Genomic DNA, 9,636 nt, shown 5'->3' with positions numbered 1-9,636 from the left:
CTTGGTGTGTCTGAGGTAGACAAGGGGTGTCTATGCATTTTGTCTGAGTTATAATGGGAAGAATTGTTCCTTTCAGGAAGCTAATCCCCATAGCACAGAAAGCTGGAGAGATTTCTTACTCTTTACTGTTTTCCAGGTTGAGAGTGAAGAAGGAAAGAGACAGAACAGGCTCCACCTTAAAAGCAGAACCCCAACTTGGGCTGGACTGTAGACTTTGAGCTATATGTCCAGTATCTATGGAAACGACATACCAACTGGAAAATCAGAATCCACAGATGGAAGAGCTTCAGGGCTCATATCTAGATTCTCCTTTGCTAAAAGAATACCCTAAGTGTCTGTGTAACCAAATAGAATCATAAATTCTATTATGCTTATTGGGGTATGACCACAGGCCTATTGATAATTGTCCACTGTTAACCACCTAGGCCTAAGGCATATGAATCATGGGTTAACTTTGATTGTGTCTTTATTTTCCTTTGTTCAGACTAGTTTCAGAGAATTTGAGGAGGTGAGTTTGGGCACGTACACTTAGGGTATATAAGGTTTTCACAAAAACTGGTCGGAGTTCTTGGCTAACAGGAGAATCTGCTTTGGGCCCGCCAGTGTAATAAACTGCATTCCACTCTCTACATGGTCCTTCTGAGTGAGTTTGTTTCCCAGAACACACGGCTACAGCAAGAGGACTATGGTAAAACTTAACATTATTTATAAGTTTTCTAAGTGTCACCATAAAATATTGCATGCATTTTGTATTTATACCTCATTGTGCATCTTTTATAGATAGAAACAAAGTTCTCATTTATCCAGGGATGACATTCTTTCAAGGATGATGTGGGGTCATGAAATGGGGAAATTAGATGGTTTTAATAGTTAAGTACAGAATAGAAAGAGCTTTGCTCAAATGTGAGCATTCAGAAAAGGAAGCCCAGGCTGTGAAGGAGCCCCCATCACTGAAACATATTTTGTATGTTGAAATCATAAGTGATTTCAGCTAGAGGATGTGGTGGGAAAAGATGACTCTGGCAGCCAGTCTCAAATCATGAAATCCTATATCTGAACTCTTCACTGAATTCAGAGAAAGGAGTTTTCCTCACAAAATGAAATGACATTGATTACTATATTCTTTTTTTTTTTTTAATTTAAGATTATTGTATTTCCTTACAAGAGGAACGTTTTAACAAATTTTACAGGTGTCAATCAACCCTTGTTCAAAATTGGGCACACATCAAATCTAGCATTATGGGAGTTTTATTTGGAAGTGAACTTTTAACTATTAATACAAATGCCAAGAGATACTACACAAAACATCCACAGGAATTTTTTTCATCTTTTTTTGAATTGTTCACAAACATTTCCTACATAATCCAACATACAACAGAGAAATGGTACATCTTTTCTTTCAATTTGCATACAATGGAAAACAAGTATATATATATATTTTACAAAGTTTAACTAATAGACACTACCAAGCTGACAGTTTAAGTCTATATGTGAGAAATCATCTAATAAAAATAATCAGAATTTATTTAGCATCAGTCACTTCCATAACCAAGTATTATTCTGATTGATAAAACTTGTCATTAAGCTTCTGGTATAAACTTATACCACTATTCCATCGGTTGTGTTGCTCCCCACCTTGGTTCTTCAGAATCACGAACAGAAAATTGTTGCAAAGTAGGGGCAAGCATTTGCAAAAACAAACAAAAATCCCCAGCTTATTATAAGCATGAATGTGTGGTGGAATTTCCTCCCAAGCAATGGACTTCAAATCATTAAGAATCACCAGAACTGAGTATTGTCAAGATATTTCGCCTAAGTCCAAGAAGAGATGCCATTTATTTATATCCAACAGAGGACTGAAAATTAAACTTAGTGTTCCGTTCGGGGGTAGGTTGGAGGGAATTCAGCCATTTGAAAATGACCATCTTAAAAAAATGACCACCAAAATAGGTTCACTAAATTTATTTTAAAAATCATAAAACGTTTCTTACAAAGAGCGTTACATTCTGCACACTGCTCTGAATAGATGCCAGGGACATATGGACTACTGTTACTTTTCCTCCCTGTCCCACCACCCCAAACGTTACAGTGACCACAAAGCAAAGTGTTCACAATAATTACATGGGGGGACTTCTTTAAACCACCAACAATGAACAAAAATTAAAATTCACTCACTCTGCTGCTGTTTCAAAATTTCAATGTTAGTTTTTGCACACCTCCCCACCCCCACCCTGTTTGTAAGGAACTAAAACATTACATCTGGTGAACAGCAAGATTTCACTACACCTCAAATGCAGAACACCTATGAAGCAGAGGAATGTTGGCTTTTTAAACAGAAGCAGATAAAAAAAAAGATGCAGGACTCCTTCAGTTCTTCACTAGTCTTAGAAAAACTTTCCAGAATACTGCTTCACACTATAAAAAAGAAAAAATATCTTGCATTAGAATCCTTCAACATCTGCATACTGCTTCACACTGTTCTGCAGCAAATACTGTGCATTCTGTATCTGGTCCTGTGTTCCTGTAATGGTAATGATCCGATCTTCGGATCCTTCTAAAGGCTCATCAATTTTGATCGAAGCTCCTGACTCATGACGGATTTGTTTAATCCGCTGACCACCTTGCCAATAATAGATCCAGCCAAATCTTTGGGAATAGTTACTTGTGTAGTAATAATAGGTCCACCAAGATCACCATATGAGCCACGACCCCCTGCATAGGAATAATCATATCCAGAGCCACCCTGTGGTTCATAAGCCATCTGCCACTCTGATGGGCTCCATGTATCTATTGCAGAATCCCAGGTTTCATCAGCACTGAAACCAACCATGCCATCGTAACGGTCTCCAGGTCTTCCTCTTCTGTCATAGGCCATTAGATCTCCTCCTCTAGGTGGTGGTGGTGGAAGAGGAAGATTCCGAGCTCTACTACCTCCCGGCCACCTCGTCCGGGAGGGGGTGGAGAGGTCCTCGACGAGGCTCATATCATCATAATCTCTTCTGGAGGAGGCATGGGACGCCCACCCCGACCAGGTGGCATTCTGTCAAAACCACCTCTTCCCGCATGGGAAATCCCACAGGACGTCCACGGCGGTCATCAAACATCATTGTAAAACCACCATAATCATAGGTTTCATCATAAAAATTGGGATCATAAGGCTGAGCGCGTCCTTTGATGGGAGACTCTGATATAAGATCAAGGATGATCTTTATGCACTCTACCACCCTATCAGGTTTTCCTCCGATAAGAACGACTCTGTCAGTAGATTGAGGACAACATTCCTGGAAAAGCTTGATTGTTGTCTGAGTGTTCTCTCGAAGTTCTTTGATTTTAGCACCTTTGACTCCAATAATTCCTCCTGCCAGACTCTGATGAATCAACAGTCTCAACTCGCAGTCAAAGTCGCTTCCTTTATAGTGTTGGTAATTTAAGCATTCCACAGCATCAGATTCGAGCGGGAGCTGGCTGGTTGCAGTGGGTGATGGCAACTGCAGGCCCTCTTCCAAGGTAGGGATGATTTTCTTCAGAATTTCTCCAATCGTTTCAATATCAGCACTGATACTCAATATGCGCTCGGGGCCACTGCTGTCTGGGACTGAAACACTGGCATTGTAGTCTGTACGGAGAGCCTTAGTATTCTTGCCTCCTTTTCCAATCACTGCCCCAGCATTCTTGCTCTGAAGCAGAATGCGTAATTCAACCATCTCATCAGTGTTTCTAGATCTTTTAAAAGCTTGTTCCTCTTCCATATCTTCAGCAGGGCGTTTACCAAATTCGCCATTGGTTTCGGTGTTGGGAAAGGTTTCCTCTGGCTGTTCAGTTTCCATTTTCTTGTATTCAAGGGACACACCAATCAGTTATTAAATATATCCTTCCAGGGCAGAACTGAAGTGTTCTGGGTGGGACCAACTGACACCCTAGTGCTGTAGTAGCCTCTCCTCAGCCCGATCCAACCTGATTACTATATTCTAAGTGCTGTTCTGTTATCTGAGTTCCAGACATGAAGGCATCATTCATACCTAATTTTAAATCTTCAGGAGTAACAACTCCTCTGGTGTTTTCAGTTTATGTATGGTATCACGCTTCTAAATCAAATTTATAATGGAGGAAGGGATAGTTAGGGAGCTTAGGATTGATATGTACACACTGCTATATTTAAAATGGATAAGCAGTGAGAACGTGCAGTATAGTACAGGGGACTCTGCTCAATGTTATGTGGATGGAAGGGGGGTTTGGGGGAGAAGGAATACATGTACATCTAAGGTGGAGACACTCTGCTGTGCACTTGAAACTATCACAAGATTCTTTATCAGCTATACTCCAATGTAAAATTAAAAGTAAAAATATAAATAGAATTGAAAGGCTGTTGCTGAACCATGAAAGACACTGGGATTCTTGGCCTCCAGAGAAGAATTCAGTCCGGGGCCAGAGACGAGGCTTGATCACTCAGAGCTTTTGTGTAATAAACACTTATTGAAGTATAAAAGAGATAGAGAAAGCTTCTGACATAGACATCAAAAGTAAGTAGAAAGAGTACCCCCTTGTTAGTCTTTAGCTGGATGTTACATAGCTACTAGCAGTCTGTTAATTAAAGAAAGGAAATGTCTCAAAAGTCAGAGAATGGCACCAGGTGATTTATCCCGGGCCATAAAATGATTGATATGAATCTTGAAGAAAGGCAGATTTCCATACAAATATATAGTTTCATTAATATAGATTCAGAGAACAAGGTATGTGTATAACATACCAGTTTGTCAAGTGGGTTCTGAGCCTTTAGCCTGAACGACTTGAAGAGAGAGTCTGGGTAAATGCATAGTACATTAACATAGCTTAAGACAAGCATTTCCATAAGAAAAATGCACTGGTTAGCTCAAGGTTTGAGAAAAGTTAAGTTCAGGTGGCAACATAGAACTTCAAGAGAAACCTCTTTTTAAATTTGTATAGAGAAGGAAAAAATATAACACTACTTTGTTTCCTCCTGCTGCTTAAGAGAGAGAGAGAAAAATCTCTAACACTTGCAGCCTATTTCCTCTGTTTGGAGACCCCTGGCCTTCCTGCCTGTTACCCTCTCAGAATTAGGATTTGGGGGAAATAGATTCTTGTGAGCAGTATAAATTCAAATAAGCATCTCTAACATGTCTCTGTACTTTCTCCTACTCCCTTTTCTTTTCATCATCATCATTTTAAAAAATTACACAAACCATAAAGCAACTGGACCATTTCCATAAGCTCTATACCATAAGTGCATGCTTCTGTCTGGCTGTTCTATCTCTGCTACCTCCAGGGATAATCTGATAAACTGAAAATTATGGATGGACACTTGTTCACTGGGGGAGATGGAGTTCCTCTATGAGATTTTCATAGTGAGTCACGGAGTTTTAAAAGGCTAGCAAAGGTAGCTTCCACCAGGCCCCAACTCTTCTTCTGCCAGGATATAGAAAAAGTGGACCTCTGCCTCAGCCCTGGAGCTTTCAGAGTGTTCTATAGTTTTCACAGCTGGGTAAAACAAACAGGTGTTCCAAGAACTGGTGCAGAAAGTAAGGGACATATGAACTCAATTTCCATGGGTATCCTATGGAAACATTATCATATTAATCATTACTATTTATTTAGTCATGCATTCTTTAAAAACAGTTCTGTTATATTTTAAGCTTTCATTTATATTTTAAGCTCTTATGTCAGTTCAGTCGCTCAATTGTGTCCGACTCTTTGCGACCCCATGAATCACAGCACGCCAGGCCTCCCTGACCATCACCAACTCCCAGAGTTCACTCAGATTCATGTCCATCGAGTCCGTGATGCCATCCAGCCATCTCTTCCCCTGTCGTCTCCTTCTCCTCCTGTCCCAATCCCTCCTAGTATCAGAGTCTTTTCCAATGAGTCAACTCTTCGCGTGAGATGGCCAAAGTACTGGAGTTTCAGCTTCAGCATCATTACCTCCAAAGAAAGCCCAGGGTTGATCTCCTTCAGAATGGACTGGTTGGATCTCCTTGCATCCAAGGGACTCTCAAGAGTCTTCTCCAACACCACAGTTCAAAAGCACAAATTTTTCAGTGCTCAGCTTTCTTCACAGTCCAACTCCCACATCCATACGTGACTACTGGAAAATCATAGCCTTGACTAGACGGACTTTAGTTGGCAAAGTAATGTCTCTGCTTTTGAATATGCTATCAAGGTTGGTCATAACATTTCTTCCAAGGAGTAAGCGTCTTTTAATTTCATGGCTGCAATCAGCATCTGCAGTGATTTTGGAGCCCCAAAAAGATAAAGCCTGACACTGTTTCCACTGTTTCCCCATCTATTTCCCATGAAGTGATGGGACCAGATGCCATGATCTTCGTTTTCTGAATGTTGAGCTTTAAGCCAACTTTTTAACTCTCCTCTTTCACTTACCTCAAGAGGCTCTTTAGTTCCTCTTCACTTTCTGCCATAAGGGTGGTGTCATCTGCATATCTGAGGCTATTGACATTTCTCCCAGCAATCTTGATTCCAGCCTGTTTCTTCCAGTCCAGCGTTTCTCATGATGTACTCTGCATAGTAGTTAAATAAGCAGGGTGACAACATACAGCCTTGATGTACTCCTTTTCCTATTTGGAACCAGTCTGTTGTTCCATGTTCAGTTCTAACTGTTGCTTCCTAACTTGCATGCAGATTTCTCAAGAGGCAGGTCAGGTGGTCTGGTATTCCCATCTCTTTCAGAATTTTCCACAGTTTATTGTGATCCACACTGTCAATGGCTTTGGCATAGTCAATAAAGCAGAAATAGACATCTTTCTGGAACTCTCTTGCTTTTTCCATGGTCCAGCAGATATTGGCAATTTGATCTCTGGTTCCTCTGCCCTTTCTAAAACCAGCTTGAACATCTGGAAGTTAGTTCACATATTGCTGAAGCCTGGCTTGGAGAATTTTGAGCATTACCTTACTAGCATGTGAGATGAGTGCAATTGTGTGGTAGTTTGAGCATTCTTTGGTATTGCCTTTCTTTGGATTGGAATGAAAACTGACCTTTTCCAGTCCTGTGACCACTGCTGAGTTTTCCAAATTTGCTGGCATATTGAGTGCAGCACTTTCACAGCATCATCTTTCAGGATTTGAAATAGCTCAACTGGAATTCCATCACCTCCACTAGCTTTGTTCGTAGTGATGCTTTCTAAGGCCCACTTGACTTCACATTCCAGGATGTCTAGCTCTAGGTGAGTGATCACACCATCGTGATTATCCTGGTCATGAAGATCTTTTTTGTACAGTTCTTCAGTGTATTCTTGCCACCTATTCCTAATATCTTCTGCTTGTGTTAGGTTCATACCATTTCTGTCCTTTATCGAGCCCGTCTTTGCAGGAAATATTCCCTTGGTATCTCTAATTTTCTTGAAGAGATCTCTAGTCTTTCCCATTCTGTTGTTTTCCTCTATTTCTTTGCATTAATCACCTAGGAAGGCTTTCTTATCTCTCCTTGCTCTTCTTTGGAACCCTGCATTCAGATGCTTATATCTTTCCTTTTCTCCTTTGCTTTTCACTTCTCTTATTTTCACAGCTATTTGTAAGGCGTCCTCAGACAGCCATTTTGCTTTTTGCATTTCTTTTCCATGGGGATCGTCTTGATCCCTGTCTCCTGTACAATATCACAAACCTCCATCCATAGTTCATCAGGTACTCAATCTATCAGATCTAGTCCTTAAATCTATTTCTCACTTCCACTGTATAATCATAAGGGATTTTACTTAGGTCATACCTGAATGATCTAGTGGTTTTCCCCTACTTTCTTCAGTTTAAGTCTGAATTTGGCAATAAGGTGTTCATGATCTGAGCCACAGTTAGCTCCTGGTCTTGCTTTTGCTGACTGTATAGAGCTTCTCCATCTTTGGCTGCAAAGAATATAATACATCTGATTTTGGTGTTGGCCATCTGGTGATGTCCATGTGTAGAGTCTTCTCTTGTGTTGTTGGAAAATGACCAGTGCATTTTCTTGACAAAACTCTATTAGCCTTTGCCCTGTTTCATTCCATATTCCAAGGCCAAGTCTGCCTGTTACTCCAGGTGTTTCTTGACTTCCTACTTTTGCATTCCCGTCCCCTATAATGAAAAGGACATCTTTTTGGGTGTTAGTTCTAAAATGTCTTGTAGGTCTTCATAAAACCATTCAACTTCAGCTTCTTCAGCATTACTGGTTGGGGCATAGACTTGGATAACCATAATATTGAATGATTTGCCTTGGAAACAAACAGAGATCATTCTGTCATTTTTGAGATTGCATCCAGGTACTGCATTTCGGACTGTTTTTTTCTTCCTAATGGCTACTCCATTTCTTCTAAGGGATTCCTGCCTGCAATAGTGGATACAATCGTCATCTGAGTTAAATTCACCCATTCCAGTCCATTTTATATGGCTGACTCCTGGAATGTCAACATCCACTCTTGCCATCTCCTGTTTGACCACTTTCAATTTGCCTTGATTAATAGACCTGACATTCCAGGTTCCTATGCAATATTGCTCTTTACAGCATTGGACCTTGCTTCTATCACCAGTCACATCCACAACTGGGTATTGTTTTTGCTTTGGCTCCATCCCTTCATTCTTTCTGGAGTTATTTCTCCACTGATCTCCAGTAGCATATTGGGCACCTACTGACCTGGGGAGTTCCTCTTTCAGTATTCTATCATTTTCCCTTTTCATACTGTTTCATGGGGTTCTCAAGGCAAGAATACCGAAGTCATTTGCCATTCCCTTTTCCAGTGGACTACATTCTGTCAGACCTCTCCACCATGATCCGCCCATCTTGGGTGGCCCCACGGGCATGGCTTGGTTTCATTGAGTTAGAGAGGCTGTGGTCCTAGTGTGATTAGATTGACTAGTTTCTGTTAGTATGGTTTCGGTGTGTCTGCCCTCTGATATCCTCTTGCAACACCTACCGCCTTACTTGGATTTCTCTTACCTTGGATGTGGGGTATCTCTTCATGGCTGCTCCAGCAAAGTGCAGCGACTGCTCCTTACCTTGGACATAGGTTATCTCCTCACCGCCACCCCTCCTGACATTGTCTTTCAGGTTGGGAAAAACAGCAGCCTAGCTTTGTCACAATCCAGTCCTTCAAGCATATCCAGCCCAGGACACAGCCGACCGAAAGACTAAGAGAATATTTAATGTCTATATTGGAACGGCTGAGAATTGCCAAACTATCAGGTGTGGGTCTCCCTTTATTTATGGATAAGCCTAATATTGCATCTATGTTTGAGATGCTGGACTCCTCGAATAAAGGATCCCTATCATCTGTACAGTATAAAGAAGCACTAAAAACCCTGGGTCTGTGTACTGCAGATGAAGTTTTAAAAGACGATGGACATGGAGTAACGTTCAAAAAATTCAGGAATGAAGCGAGGAGTCCAGGGAGCGGTGGCTGCACGGGCGCAGGAAGGCCTGGAGGAGCTATTCCACGTTCAGTGTCAGCTCTCATTTAGTGATTAATTTTTCTAATTCAATAGGTTCCTGTGAAGGAGGAACAGACAGTACAGATTCCATCTTGAAAGCAGGACTCCATCTTGGGCCGGACTGTGGACTTTGAGCTATATGCGCAGTATCTATGGAAATGACATTCCAACTGGAAAACCAGAATCCCTGGATGGAAGAGCCCCAGGGCTCAT

General features: G+C 41.2%; 1 pseudogene; it reads right to left on the bottom strand.

Moving 5' to 3' along the window:
* Nucleotides 1-1,232: 1,232 nt before the first annotated feature.
* Nucleotides 1,233-3,955, bottom strand: LOC101108163 (heterogeneous nuclear ribonucleoprotein K-like; annotated as a pseudogene).
* Nucleotides 3,956-9,636: the final 5,681 nt, after the last annotated feature.

Source organism: Ovis aries, chromosome 17 (assembly GCF_016772045.2).
Source record: "Ovis aries strain OAR_USU_Benz2616 breed Rambouillet chromosome 17, ARS-UI_Ramb_v3.0, whole genome shotgun sequence".
NCBI classification, from domain to species: domain Eukaryota; kingdom Metazoa; phylum Chordata; class Mammalia; order Artiodactyla; family Bovidae; genus Ovis; species Ovis aries.
This window is presented reverse-complemented; position numbering and strand designations above follow the sequence as displayed.